The sequence below is a fragment of the Osmerus mordax genome, chromosome 21 (genome assembly GCF_038355195.1).
Source record: "Osmerus mordax isolate fOsmMor3 chromosome 21, fOsmMor3.pri, whole genome shotgun sequence".
Taxonomy (NCBI): Eukaryota; Metazoa; Chordata; class Actinopteri; order Osmeriformes; family Osmeridae; genus Osmerus; species Osmerus mordax.
Window position 1 is genome coordinate 1,831,223 of NC_090070.1, and position 15,970 is coordinate 1,847,192.

Genomic DNA, 15,970 nt, shown 5'->3' on the forward strand with positions numbered 1-15,970 from the left:
GTTCAGTTTGTCCTCTGCATTGTTGTATGCCTGTTCTACTCTGTTCAGAATCTGCATTTTGATGGCGAAAGACAGGTCAAGTCCCTTGAAGTATTGAGCGCATTCTTCGTAGTGGAGTTCTTTGTTGACCTCCAACTTCATATGCAGATCTTCCAGGTAGTCAAAAACTTTGGTGACTATAGGGCGTCTGCTCTGGAAGATGTCAAGAAGTGCAACGATTACTTTGCACTTATCTGCTGTGATGCTGATCTGGACCTGCAGACTTTCAGCCATGTTGGCGTCCTGGAGCATCTCGTGCAGTCTCTCCACTGATGCAGGTGTGGTTTTGCCACAAGTCTATGAATAGAATAACCAAAAAGCACATAGTATTTAATTTATACATCATTATTTTGTTTGTCTCTGTGTATGTTTTGGTCTGTGTGTCTTTGGTGGTAATTGGGTGTGCTTTGCCTTCGGCAAGGGCACAACCTTTGTTCTCTCACATATATATTATTGGGTGTGCTTTGCCTTCGGCAAGGGCACAACCTTTGGTCTCTCACATATATATTATTATTTTTATTTTTTTAATTTCTTTTTGCCCCCCTAAAACTCAGTCAATATTTGGCCTACATAGACAACGTAGGTGTCAAAAGTTTCGTCTTGGTAGCGATTGAGTTGCTTCTATTGGAATTTACGTACCGTTGCATGGTTTAGGCTTACGTTAAGTTTTTGTGGCGAAAAGTGAAGCTAACGGTGGCTAATTTACTAGCCACAATCACTGACGTCACTAACGTCACGAAAACACGCGTGACTACCTTTGGCAGAACATTCGTTTCGCATCTGTTAACTTGGGGGATAGCTAGGCTAACTATAGCTTTACTGCAAGGCAGCTGCAGAAACGCCACAAGAGGCCAGGGTGATAACTATTTACTCATTTTACTTTGTGATATGAAACACAATTGTGATGTGTAATGTACAATATAAGCTGATATTATTAAGGAAGTACATCTACTTTCGGAAACAGTAGTCTACTATTTCACTGAAGTATTAGCATCATGACATTAGCCTGTGTTGCCCGGGCAACACATACTACAGTGGTCTATGATGTATCTGTTTTCAATCGTTAAAATAAACATTCCTCACATATACATTTTCGTTATATGATTTATTCTGACATTAGTAAACGATTTGTTGGTGAAATTACCATTACCTGTGGTTTCAAACCAGTGTAGCTCACTGCAACGCTGTAGCTTACGCGAGACACACTACAAAAACATCTACACTACACAGCTGTTTAGGAAGTCAAACGGCGACAGAACATGTTCGGCACTCCCCTTACTTAAATCAAAAGTCTATCTAACTACTAACCTGAACTTCATTGCCACAGCCTAAACGTTGTCAATCTGTTCATGAAAATAATTAATTTCAGCCTAAACCGTACAACGGAACGTTAAATCCAATTCAACCAACGCAATCGCTACCAAGACGAACACAGCAGTAGTCTAGTACTGGCGATCTGGCTTTGTGGTGAAAAGTGAAGCTAACGGTGGCTAATTTGCTAGCCACAGTCACTGACGTTACTAACGTCAGTACGTCACTAACGTCACGAAAACACGCGTGACTACCTGTAGCAGAACATTCGTTTCACATCTGTTAACTTGGGGGATAGCTAGGCTAACTATATTTTTACTGCAAGGCAGCTGCAGGAACGCCACAAGCAAAGAGGCCAGGGTGATAACTATTTACTCATTTTACTTTGTGATGTGAAACACAATTATGAAATGTACAATATTAGCTGATATTATTAAGGAAGTAGGCCCACATCTACTTTTGGAAACGGTAGTCTACTATTTCACTGAAGCATTAGCATCATGACATTAGCCTCTGTTGCCCGGGCAACACATACTACAGTGGTCTATGATGCATCTGTTTTCAATCTTTAAAATAAACATTCCTCACAAATACATTTTCGTTGTAGGATTTATTATGACATTACATTACAAGTAAACGATTTGTGGGTGAAATTATCATTACCTGTGGTTTCAAACCAGTGTTGCTCACTGCAATGCTGTAGCCTACGCGAGACACTACAAAAACATCTACACAGCTGTAGGAAGTCAAACGGCGACAGAACATGTTCGGCACTCCCCTTACTTAATCAAAAGTCTATCTAACTACTAACCTGAACTTCATTGCCACAGCCTAAACGTTGCCAATCTGTTCATGAAAATAATTAATTTCAGCCTAAACCGTACAACGGAACGTTAAATCCAATTCAACCAACGCAATCGCTACCAAGACGAACACAGCAGTAGTCTACTAGTACTGTACCGTAGTAGTACAATTTACCGGGGCAGCTTCTCCACACAGGGCTATATCGCATTTTGCGTTGTTACTGACAATGATCGCTACCAGTGAGCTTTTTATGAATGAGCGATTTTCCACTAAATAAATGTCAAGCTTATTTACGTTTTGGGGGGCATATTTTCAGTTAGCAGATGGGACTGTCTGAATCGCAATTCCATCTTCTACTGCCGGGTAACGTCGTAGAATAATCTTCAAAGGGGGTTCTTTATTAATGAATGAATGCAATGAGTAGGCTACATGCCTGAAAATATCACGAGAAGGGAAGAACTTAAAATGACGTTTAAGTCATAGAGATTAGGTCCATTTTTACACCGGTCTGCCAAATTTATTCGTTTTGATTCAACGATGAGGCTGCCTCTTGCAGGGGAAATGAGAAGACATCTATTTCATTCTACACTTCACTAGTATTTTCAGTTGTAAATGAGCAGCAAAAAAAATGCCTTTAAATCTATTTAATCTTTATAAATAATAAGTATGCATTTTCATATAAAATATACATAAATCAGTTGTAAAAATGTCATTCAAAAACAGACCCCTGTGCAACCGACGCAAGCAAGCACACCCTACAATTTCCCCAGAAATTGTACCCTCTCTAGTTGTGAGAATGCTGTTAAGCATTCTCACTATTGTTTTCCTGTTTCTCTTTAGTGTGAGAATGCTTAACAGCATTCTCACTATTGTTTTCCTGTTTCTCTTTATTATTATTATTGTTATTATTATTATTATTATTATTATTATATCAACTTCTTAGTTCTTCTGCCGTTTTTTGGCCTTTAACTAGTTCTGCATACTTTCACCGATTCCTACAATCTTTGTATCAAAACGTTCAGCTCCTTCAGGAGATGTTGGCTATGACTTTTGGTATTTCTCACTTTTATACTTTTTAAGACATTAAGGTTTTTGTGCAAATTATTCTCCCATTAAAAGTAATGGTTAATACTTTCAAATCATTAAAAAGCTTCCTCCTCTTTCAAACGTAACTACTTCAGCATACTTTCAGCTAGAGACACCATTCAACCTTTAAAATGTTCACAAGACATTCAGGTATTCCCAAATGATTCAGCTTTTTCAAATATTCAGCCAATTTTGAATTATGACAGTTTGAAATACATTAAAATGTTTGCTCCTTCTTGATTTTTATGAATGAGCAGCAAGCAGAGTGGCACACTCTGCTGGCTGCTCTTTTTCTGATATTCAACTAAATTGTCAAACAAATTCCTCTAACGTTCATATAGTTTAACTTACAGAAACAAGTTATACCTTAAAATGTAGGAAAAATTGTCCTCTTTCAGCCAATGTAACTACTAAAGAGCTCACATTGACAGATTTTCAGCTATGAGCCTCGAAGCGAGAGCAGCCTTTCAAATTCTCTCACTAACTTCAATGGAGAGGTGGGTAAAATCCGTCAGAGAAAGCAAGAAGGAACAAGATTTTGAAACTGCCGATAGAGACGTATTTCTGACCGCACAGACATATAAAGGACATCTCTGGTTTCGGCAGAGTCTTGGGTCTCGGAAAATATCCTTATATTTTGGATTGGACGTATAGTTTTGCGTCTAGGTCAAGTTGTTTGAGGTGTGGATGCTAGGTAAATGTTCGTTTTTCTCTCTGCCTAGCTCGTTAGCTATCACAGCTGCGCCATCACCGTGGCAACCAAACAAACACGCACCAGGAAAGCAAAAGGAACACGTTTTTGAAACTGCAGGTAGAGTCGTATTTCTGACTGCACAGACATATAAAGAATATCTCTGGTTTCGGCAGAGTCTTGGGTCTCGGAAAATATCCTTATATTTTGGATTGGACGTACAGTTTTGCGTCCAGGTTATCTTGTTTGAGGTGTGGATTCTAGCTACATTTCTCTTATTCTCTGCCCTCAGAGCGTGAGCAATCATAGCTGCACCATCACGCGCACCACTCAGTCTCTCACACAGGTGATTGGTACGTTTACTTGACCATGAGAAACCCGATTACTAGCAATTGTCGGTTTATACCAATAATACGATTACTCCGTTTACATGTGTAATTAGTTATGCGATTACTCAATAAACGCGTCTACATGATTCTTTTTTATTAATCGTTGTATGCTCCACGGCCAAAACTTGCACCATCATCCTTCTGCAACAAAGTGTCGCCGTGTCTTCCTGTATCGGCTCTACTGCTGTATGTTTCATTCCATCAACACATTGAATCCTACTAAGAAAGCCGAGTAAACACACTCAATGGTAGGCTACATCTGGTACTGCTATTACTATCCCAACTATAATTTCAGCTGTTAAAACGATAATATTCTTGTTACGACTAGCTAGCCTACTTCTTCTGTTTAACAGTTCAGCTTTCAGCTTCTCCCGCATTGTAGGCTATTTTAGCTGTTAGCTTTGTTAGATGATGCAGTTCAGATTCCACACTGCCTCTCTTGTGTGACTCACACATTTTAGAAATTAATTTCAGCTTTCAGCTTGCGGGTATTTTCTCCTTTATCACTTTTATACTTTTTTAAATATTAAGGTTTTTGTGCAAATTATTCTCCCTTTAAAAGTAATGGTAAATCCTTTCAAATCATTGTTGGAATGCTGCTCCAGCCCCTTTCAAAAATACCTTTCGGTTGCTTTGAAGCTTCAGCTTATAACTTTCTACTAAATGTTCACAATTTTCCGCTTTTTTAGCATGGTCAGCTATCCCCATTCAGGTTTTCAGCATTCTCACTGCTGTTTCGCAGGAACAGCCGTTTCTAGTTGGGTGTGCTCAAGCCTTCGGCGAGAGCACAACCTTTGTTCTCTCAAATATATATTATTATTATTTCTTTTTGCCCCCCTAAAACTCAGTCAATATTTGGCCTACATAGACAACGTAGGTGTCAAAAGTTTCGTCTTGGTAGCGATTGAGTTGCTTCTATTGGAATTTACGTTCTGTTGCATGGTTTAGGCTTAAGTTAAGTTTTTGTGGCGAAAAGTGAAGCTAACGGTGGCTAATTTGCTAGCCACAGTCACTGACGTTACTAACGTCACTGCGTCACTAACGTCACGAAAACACGCGTGACTACCTTTGCCAGAACATTCGTTTCGCATCTGTTAACTTGGGGGATAGCTAGGCTAACTATAGCTTTACTGCAAGGCAGCTGAAGGAACGCCACAAGAATAGAGGCCAGGGTGATAACTATTTACTCATTTTACTTTGTGATGTGTAATGTACAATATAAGCTGATATTATTAAGGAAGTACATCTACTTTCGGAAACAGTAGTCTACTATTTCACTGAAGTATTAGCATCATGACATTAGCCTGTGTTGCCCGGGCAACACATACTACAGTGGTCTATAATGTAGCGTTATCTGTTTTCAATCGTTAAAATAAACATTCCTCACATATACATTTTCGTTGTAGGATTTATTCTGACATTAGTAAACGATTTGTTGGTGAAATTACCGTTACCTGTGGTTTCAAACCAGTGTAGCTCACTGCAACGCTGTAGCTTACGCGAGACACACTACAAAAACATCTACACTACACAGCTGTTTAGGAAGTCAAACGGCGACAGAACATGTTCGGCACTCCCCTTACTTACTATCTACTAACCTGAACTTCATTGCCACAGCCTAAACGTTGTCAATCTGTTCATGAAAATAATTAATTTCAGCTTAAACCGTACAACGGAACGTTAAATCCAATTCAACCAACGCAATCGCTACCAAGACGAACACAGCTGTAGTCTAGTACTGTACAGTAGTAGTACAATTTACCGGGGCAGCTTCTCCACACAGGGCTATATCGCATTTTGCGTTGTTACTGACAATGATCGCTACCAGTGAGCTTTTTATGAATGAGCGATTTTCCACTAAATAAATGTCAAGCTTATTTACGTTTTTGGGGGCATATTTTCAGTTAGCAGATGGTACTGTTTGAATCGCGATTCCATCTTCTACTGCCGGGTAACGTCGTAGAATAATCTTCAAAGGGGGTTCTTTATTAATGAATGAATGCAATGAGTAGGCTAAATGCCTGAAAATATCACGAGAAGGGAAAACTTAAAAGGACGTTTAAGTCATAGAGATTAGGTCAATTTTTACACCGGTCTGCCAAATGTATTCGTTTTGATTCAGCTATGAGGCTGCCTCTTGCAGGGGAAATGAGAAGACATCTATTTCATTCTACACTTCACTCGTATTTTGAGTTGTAAATGAGCAGCAAAAAAATATGCTTTTAAATCTATGTAATGTTTATAAATAATAAGTATGCATTTTTATATAAAATATACAGAAATATCAGTTGTAAACATTTCATAAAAAACAGACCCCCCCTGTGCAACCGACGCAAGCAAGCACACCCTACAATTTCCCCAGAAATTGTACCCTCTCTAGTTATAATTTGAAATGTATATTTGTAATACTGCATTATGAGCAAAGAGAATGCCACTTACATTGATTTCCTTCTCAATGAATTCCTTTTACAGTCCGAAGTGTTCTGAATGGTACTGCACTGTAGTGAACCATGAGTTCCATCGAGTGGCACATGGATTTGGAGCCATGGTTGCTTTGCTTCCTGATGGTAGTTTTTTTGTCAGGAATTGAAGATATCTTCTTTTGCGGGAGCCAGCATGGTAGAACATTTGGGAGAAACTAAGCATGAATGTATTCAGTTGGTCAAAAGGTCTCCGAAAGGCACCGCCTATCAAATTCATGATATGAGCCATGCACGTTACATGCAATGTATTTGGGTATAAGAACTGCAGCGCAGCTGTATAGGCCTTCTTCATGTACGCTGCATTATCAGTGTTAACCCTCGTGCTGCCTTCGGGTCACATGACCCAAAGGTTCATAACGAACCATCGTTGTTTTTACCCAATACAAAAACAAATAAAAATAATTTTCTTTTAACCATTCCAATGTGGGGGGTCTGAGACAGCCCGACAGTTAAAAGAAAATGCTTCACTTTGTTTTTGTATGAGGTAAATTTGTCGCAATACGACGGTGGGTCACAATGACTGATGGGTCAGAATGACCCGAAGATAACACAAGGGTTAATTATTTTCCTTTCATTATCACCCTGTCAAAAATTACTTCAAAATAACTTTGCCACACACATTTATTAACTGATAGGCTAAATGCTGAGCTTTAAGATAAAAGGGGAAAGATAACCATGACTTAAATTGGGATTCACTGAAATGACTAGTATTGCACAGATCCAGCACTGACTTTTTAGATCAGAAGGTGACCCAAACTGCACACTTTGTTTGGCAGAACAGTCATTTAAAATTGCTCAGCATGACTATCATTATTATATTATGAGTAATGAGCCTCACTTTGGGAAAGCATGCCCTACTGGGAACATTAGGGGAGACTGTTGGGCACAGAATCTAATTGTCTTCTTTGGAAAGGGCAACATTTGGGACACTGTCATGTAGGGGCAGCATAACGGGCACTTCATAACAGCACCTTTTTCCATTGGAAGTAAGGGCACGGGAACAGTCCAATTTAGGCCATTGTAAGGGCACCTTATAGGGTACTGCATCACATTTTCTATACTATAAAGGAACTCTTTTTACATTTATAGAAGGCACACTGTCATTTATTGCATGGGGCATCCTGTGCACTCAAGCATATTTCACAATGTGAATGGCAGACAGTAGGGCACTTGGTCTAATTTTTGCCACTCTGGGCATTTTAGAAACGCTTTCAACCATGGGGGCACCATGCAGTCACCCCGAGTCTTCCAATGGGCCTGGATACACCCATGCGGACAGTATATTGCACCTATAATATTGGGGAAGCCAGAGGATAGGTAATATACAGGCTTGTCAACATATAGGCTTCTTTAAACAATGAAAATACTTTATACAATTGAATAAAAAGTCCTCCTTGATTCTTTGTGTTTCAAGATTACCTGAAAAACTGATGATAATATTTAGGTACTGCTTTGGAGCAAGGTATACCCTTCATATTTCCTGGCATAGTTGCCCGTTCAAGAATGTCCCACATGCAAAGACATAGACAGATGCAGACAGACTGAACAGTGTCAAGGCTTGGCTACAGTGGGTTTGCTTCCTTGTGTGTGATTCCAGCAGACTACATAGTCTAGGCCTACCTACATAGACTGCAGTCTACTACCCTCCTTTCTACTATTATAGTCTACTCTCCTTTCCATTACTTTTTACAAAGGATGGTAGGCTGCTCTTATGTGTTCATTGCCATCCTTAAGAGTTGCTAAAGTGTTATTTCATATATATATATTTATGTATATATGTATTTTTAAGAATGACAATTACATTTATCTAGATAAACTATGCTGGGCCTGCTGAACCTATACTTCTTCCACAGATACTGGTCAGGGAACCATTACTTCTGTCTCTGAAGACCCTTGGGGCTGGTGGGATAAACGCTCTTTGTATAATCTGAGCACCTTCATCCACCACAGGGTTGTCAAAGAACGGATATGCCATAATTGATTGTGACTTGTCTAGACGCTCTGCTTAGTTTCTAAGTCCTTATTTTATGTCAATTAACCAATGGCTTTTGAAAACAAAAGTGACATTATTTCTTAACTTGTTTATTTAAATTAATATATTTTTTGGAGATGATGTAAATATGTAGCTAAATCATTAATGTCTGCACTTCAAAAAGTCTGAATTTACGTTTCCGAACACGGACTAAAGTGGTTTGCGCGCAGGAATTTACTCGACGTAACTGTCTTTTGAGATTCTGTTTCCGCCTGTTTGAAATTATTTGCAACACATTTTAGTTTAGCTTGACTTTTAGCCTGACACAGATCAGGCTAGTTCCGAAGTATAAGTTACGTAGCTAGAACTAAAATAAGCCACCTTAATGGAACGTAACTCTCGCTAAAGTAAGTGAGACTTGGCGAGATAAGTCTAGCTTTTCCTTAATCGACGTTGATGGAACACCCCCCCCCCCCAGTGCTACATGATAAGCTATACCAACGTTAACCAACATTAACAATGCACATTCAAAACAACTTACCTTGACTCTTTCAGCGCTTGCAATTGACCTGGATGCAACAGCCTGTGTCAGTGTGATTTGTCTCGTCGTCTGACGTCCTGTCTGCGTTTCTGCTATCCCCGCCATATGTTTTGCTGTTGCAAAGTGCTTGTCAATGGAATGGAATTTTCTTTTATGTTCGATGACAATGTTGCATATTGTGCAAAATAATTTCCCTCCGCTTTGGTGAAGAATGCCAGGGTACTGCTTTTCGCGATCTTTGGCAGTTATTCTTGTGGGCAAATGTGAGACATTCGATGCACACATGTCTGTGGAAACTCTCAAACTCAATGCAGAAGGGAGAGAGTGAGAGGACACCTCACACTCGGTATTCGTTCGTGCTGTCAACGGTCAATGCTGCTGCCGCCTCCTGCCAGTGGCATGTACTTCCGATCCAGTTGTGGGAGACGACGATGATTGGTCAAAGTTGCGGGAAAGTTGCGGTGTTTGGTTAAAATTGCAACGTCACGCTGAATTCGCTGGGAATCGTTTAATTCGCGTGAATTGGTGCGATCGCAACATTGCGAATTCCTGGAGGGTGTGAATTGTGCTATGAGCAAGCTAGCCTAGCTGCTGTTGCTAGCCAAACTTAAGGGGATTGTTTGACTGCGCCGGAAATGAAAAACTTTTCTTTTGACATCAAGTTTAGGCTGTGGCATTGAAGACAACGACGCACCACACAAGCTTGAGTTTAAATACATTATTTAATGTGACATTACTTACTGTACATGCAAGTCTTGATTTGCTTAAATGTAGCCTACATGTGCTGCTAGTATACCACGGCACGATACGATACTCGCTGGGCAACAGCACATCTATGCACGTTGTATCCATGCGTCGTTGCTAACGTGTGCTGACGTTATGACGTAGGCTAGTACTGAGTACCCTTTGTTGACAAAAGGCACTTTTAGCCACAAAATAATAATTTCTGCCTAAACCGTGCAACGGAACGTAAATAAAAGTACAAGCAACTCAATCGCTACTTAGACGAAACTTTTGACACCTAAGTTGTCTATGTAGTCCAAATATTGACTGATGGGGCAAAAAAAAAGGGGGGCAAAAAAAATAATAATAACTAGAAACGGCTGTTCCTGCGAAACAGCAGTGAGAATGCTGAAAACCTGAATGGGGATAGCTGACCATGCTAAAAAAGCGTAAAATTGTGAAAATGTAGTAGAAAGTTATAAGCTGAAGGGCCTGAAAGGTATTTTTGAAAGGGGCTGGAGCTGGACGAAGGTATAAAACTACAGAAAAGAGAAGAAAAATGCAAAAAGAAACAATTCTGAATAATTTGAAAATTTAGCAGAAAATTATTTGCTGGAGTTTCAAAAGGCCTGAAATTTATGTTAGAAAGGACCTGCAGCAAGATGAAGGCAGAAAAGTACAGAAAATAGAAGAAAAATGCAAAAGTACTGGCAGTTGGAAGGTACTGCTATGAAAGGTATTTTTGAAAGGACATGGAGCAAGATGAAGGCAGAAAACAGAAGAAAAGAGAAGAAAAAAAGAAGAAAAATGCAAAACAATCAGGGAAAAAATTCAGAAAGATGAGCTGCAGGAAAATGTGAAAGATTAGCAGAAAACCAGTTGCTGAAGTCTGGGTTGAACGAATTTGAAGGTAAAAGGACAACAGGGTTGCATAGTAACAATGCACTATGCAACGACAACCGTTGTCCCTGGTGAGTTTTTTTATACTTAAATAATAAGATCATGATACATCTAACCAGCGGATCATTTCTTGCAAGTGTGTCAAAGTGGTATTGTTACAGACTGTATTAACACCGTAGGCTTGAATAATAACCGAAGGCGTGAAGCTAGAGAGGATGCAATGGAAAATGTCCTACATAAGCTAGATCTACTGCTTCAAATTGAAAACGGAGACCATCTTTTGATTAAAGACAAGTTCCTTAACCTCTGCTGTCAATATCGCCAATAAAAAGTAAATACTCTTCAGTTACGAAGCATTTGTTTGTAGCTAGGTAATGAATGATAGTTATTATACCATATGTGACCTGGTTTCGCCGTTCTATTAGCAGCCATGATGACAGTAGCGTCACTAGAATGGCCATAACTAACAAAAGATCAAATATCGAATCTGTCCGCTGTTCTACATTGCCCACATAATTTCGTATATTTCATTACAAGACTCTGCCGAAACCAGAGATATCCTTTTAGAATCAGAATCAGAAAGGGATTTATTCGCCATGAAAGTTTGCACAGACAAGGAATTTGCTTTGGCAGGAAGGTGCATACAATAAACATATACCTAAAATTTAAATATGTGGACTAACTATACTAAGGGTACATAAACTAGCAGTACTAAGTGGGATAAATATAAGTTGCCGTAAATTACAATATAAAAATACAAAAATACAAATATTACAAAAAATACAAATGTACAAGATACTATGTTGTGGTGCAGTGCAAAAGCAGTGTTTTAAGCAATAAGTCATTTGAGTCAGTGTGGTCCCTTGGCCTTGTTGAAGAGGCCAACAGCGGAAGGGAAGAAACTGTTTTTGTGGCGTGAGGTATTGGTCCTGATAGACCGCAGCCTTCTGCCGGAGGGGAGTGACTGAAACAGGCAGTGTCCAGGGTGGGAGGAGTCGGCCACAATCTTCCTCGCTCGCCTCAGGGTCCTCGGTGTGCAGGTCCTCGAGGGTAGGCAGATTGCAGCCAATCACCTTCTCAGCAGTACGGATGATACGCTGCAGTCTGCTCTTGTCCTTGGCAGTGGCAGCAGCGTACCAGACGGTGATGGAGGAGGTGAGGATGGACTCAATGATGGCTGAGTAGAAGTGCACCATCATTTTCTTTGGCAGGTTGAACTTCTTCAGCTGCCGAAGGAAGTACATTATGTGTCTTATTTATGTCACATTTCTGACCGCACAGACACATAAAGGATATCTCTGGTTTCGGCTTGGGTCTCGGAAAATATCCTTATATTTTGGATTGGACGTACAACTCCTTTGGCAGTTTCAAAAACGTTCATGGTGCGTGTCTGTTTGGTTGCCACGGTGATGGCGTAGCTGTGATAGCTAACGAGCTAGGCAGAGAGAAAAACGAACATTTACCTAGCATCCACACCTCAAACAAGTTGACCTACACGCAAAACTACACGTCCAATCAATAAAGTGAGGATATTTTCCGAGACCCAAGACTCTGCCGAAACTACAGATGTCCTTTATATGTCTGTGCGGTCAGAAATATGTCTCTACCGGCAGTTTCGAAATCGTCTTCCTTCTTGCTTTCTCTGACGGAATTTACCCACATCTCCATTGAAGTTAGTGAGAGAATTTGAAAGGCTGCTCTCGCTTCAAGGCTCATAGCTGAAAATCTGTAAATGTGAGCTCTTTAGTAGTTGCTGAAAGAGGACAATTTCTCCTACATTTTAAGGTATAACTTGTTTCTGTAAGTTAAACTATGTGAAAGTTAGAGGAATTTGTTTGACAATTTAGTTGAATATCAGAAAAAGAGCAGGCAGCAGAGTTGTTGCTCATTCATAAAAATCAAGAAGGAGCAAAAGTGTTCATGTATTTGAAACTGTCATAATTCAAAATTGGCTGAATATTTCAAAAAGCTGAATCATTTGGGAATAGCTGAATGTCTTGTGAACATTTTAAAGGTTGAATGGTGTCTCTAACTGAAATTATGCTGAAGTAGTAACGTTTTAAAGAGGAAGCTTCTTAATGATTTGAAAGGATTTACCATTACTTTTAATGGGAGAATAATTTGCACAAAAACCTTTAATATCTTAAAAAGTATAAAAGTGAGAAATACCAAAAGACATAGCACACATCTCCTGAAGGAGCTGAACGTTTTGATACAAAAATTGTAGGAATCGGTGAAAGTATGCAGGACTAGTTGAGAATTGTGAGAATGCTGAACAGCATTCTCACAATAATATATATGTGAGAGAACAATGGTTATGCCCTTGCCGAAGGCAAAGCACACCCAACTAGAGAGGGTACAATTTCTGGGGAAATTGTAGGGTGTGCTTGCTTGCTTCGGTTGCAGAGGGGTCCGTTTTTTAATGACATTTTTACAACTGATATTTCTGTATATTTTATATAAAAAATGCATAGCCTACTTATTATTTATAAAGATTACATAGATTTAAAAGCATATTTTTTTTACATATTTTTTTTACAACTCAAAATACTAAGAGTGAAGAGTAGAATGAAATAGTTGTCTTCTCATTTCCCCTGCAAGAGGGAATGGTGATCAGCAGCCTCATAGTTGAATCAAAACTAATACATTCAGCAGCCCGGTGTAAAAATGGACCTAATCTCTATGACTTAAACGTCAAGTTTTAAGTTTTTCCCTTCTCGTGATATTTTCAGGCATTTAGCCTACTCATATTGCATTCATTCATTAATAAAGAACATTTACATTTAATCATTTAGCAGACGCTCTTATCCAGAGCGACTTACAGTAAGTACAGGGACATTCCCCCGAGGCAAGTAGGGTGAAGTGCCTTGCCCAAGGACACAACGTCAGTTTTCACTGCCGGGGAATCGAACCAGCAACCTTTTGATTACTAGCCCGATTCCCTAATCGCTCAGCCACCTGACTCCCCCCAGAACCCCAGAGGTGTCAAGTAACGAAGTACAAATACTTCGTTACCTTACTTAAGTAGAAATTTGGGGTATCTATACTTTACTGAAGTAATTATTTTTCAGCCGAATTTCTACTTCTACTCCTTACATTTTCACGCAGTTATCTGTACTTTCTACTCCTTACATTTTAAAAATAGCCTCGTTACTCCAATTTCAGTTTGGCTTGTTTTCGTTCCGGCTTGTCATCGTTCAAAAAAACACAAACAAAAAAAAAACTATCCAGAAAAAACGCGCCATCTGGATAGAGTGAATTTGATTGTGGTTGGATGAGAAGTATAAACATATACCATTCCGACACCGGTTTATACGTGATCCATCACCTGCACATGACACAAAATAACGTCAAACTCGTCAAAGGAAATAGCAGACGTATGTAGCCTACGAAGATGTCTGTGGCAGATACTTAAGAGAACTCAAGCAAAATCTCCGAACCAAGCACCAGTGAGGAGGTTGGTAGCTAAGAAGATTAGCCAACCATTCTACATCCCTGGCCGTACCTGGAAGAATTTTTAGACATGTTGGATGCAAAAACAACTCCTTTCGAATGCGCTGCAAGCTCTGCGCACCCAAGTAGGCTACCACGAGCTAATGGCTTTCACAAACTCGCCGTCTAATTTTAATAAAGGCTATTGATAACATGCCTCTGAAGTTTGACTTTTTGCAGCATTAAAATACTTATAGGCATCACATTTTCCGCTCCATGAAACACATGTTAATGCTTAGTAGTAGGCTACACATATATGCAGACATCCCAACCTGCAGAGACTCACTTCCGGGAGGTGGCTTCCCCCCCCCCCCAATTACCATTGGACAGTCTCGCTCGAAATACAAAATCCCCGATTTCCGTGAGATTGTATAGCATTTGCGGGTATCAGGGAGCAATGCGGGAAAAATGCGGGAGACTCCCGGACCTTCCGGGAGACATGGGATGTCTGTATATGGTTCTTTAATGTATTTGCATTGTACTAAAATGCGTTCATTTTCAATGGGCATAAACAGGTGCAGCCCACATTTTTCAACATTAACATATCAATATAACAAGTCATTATGGCCTTTGGTAAAATGTTTTTTGTGGGGGAGGTGGGGTCGTGCATTATAGACCCCTGTGCCTAAGCTTTTGTCCTTAATGGCATTTTTTCCCCTCACTACTTTTACTTTTATACTTTAAGTAGTTTTGAAACCAGTACTTTTATACTTTTACTTGAGTAAAAAGCTTGAATTGATACTTCAACTTCTACAGAAGTATTTTTAAACCCTAGTATCTATACTTCTACTTGAGTAATGAATGTGAATACTTTTGACACCTCTGCCTTTGAAGTAGCTAATTTCCAGGTAAAATCCAGTGCGTGAAAGACGGTGGAACCCCTGCAAAATCTCTTCTGAAACCCCAGTTTCAGTGATGCGTTGAAATGGGCATGCGCAAAGTTGTTTCTCAGGGACAGACTGAGGGGCAGGTTTGCTAAGGAAGAATTGTAATATTCTGTGATGACTTGTCTTTGGAAATGAAACTCTTAAGAGTCGCTTACTATGGAATCAAATTGTGACCAAAATTCAAATGCAATTGCAGAAATGCTTTTTCATTTTAAGAATGTGGCTGCATTATTTGACTCATAAATGAAATTAGTAATCAATCATCCTATTTGCATTTTCTTCAAGAGTGCTCAATCTTTCACTTAATTCAAATGAAAAAGAAATAGACATTTGAGATGTAATTTTCAAAATATGCCCCAGCAAATAGATACCAAAATTCAATTTGGAATGTAAAATTTGAAAATGTAAATGCATTTGCAGAAATGCTTTTTCAACCTCATTAATGTGTAAATCTGTGACAGCAGAGTAAGCAGCCAAGCTCTCTATGACTTGTTCTACTCGGTCACGGGCATCAGACTCAGATATATTATTAGATTCTACCTGCTTAGCTAATTCTAACAGTGTTTGCACAATTTGAGGGAGCGCCATGATCTGTGATGCATCTTCTAAAGACCACCGTTTGTTATAGGACGAGTTCCTGATCGATGCAACG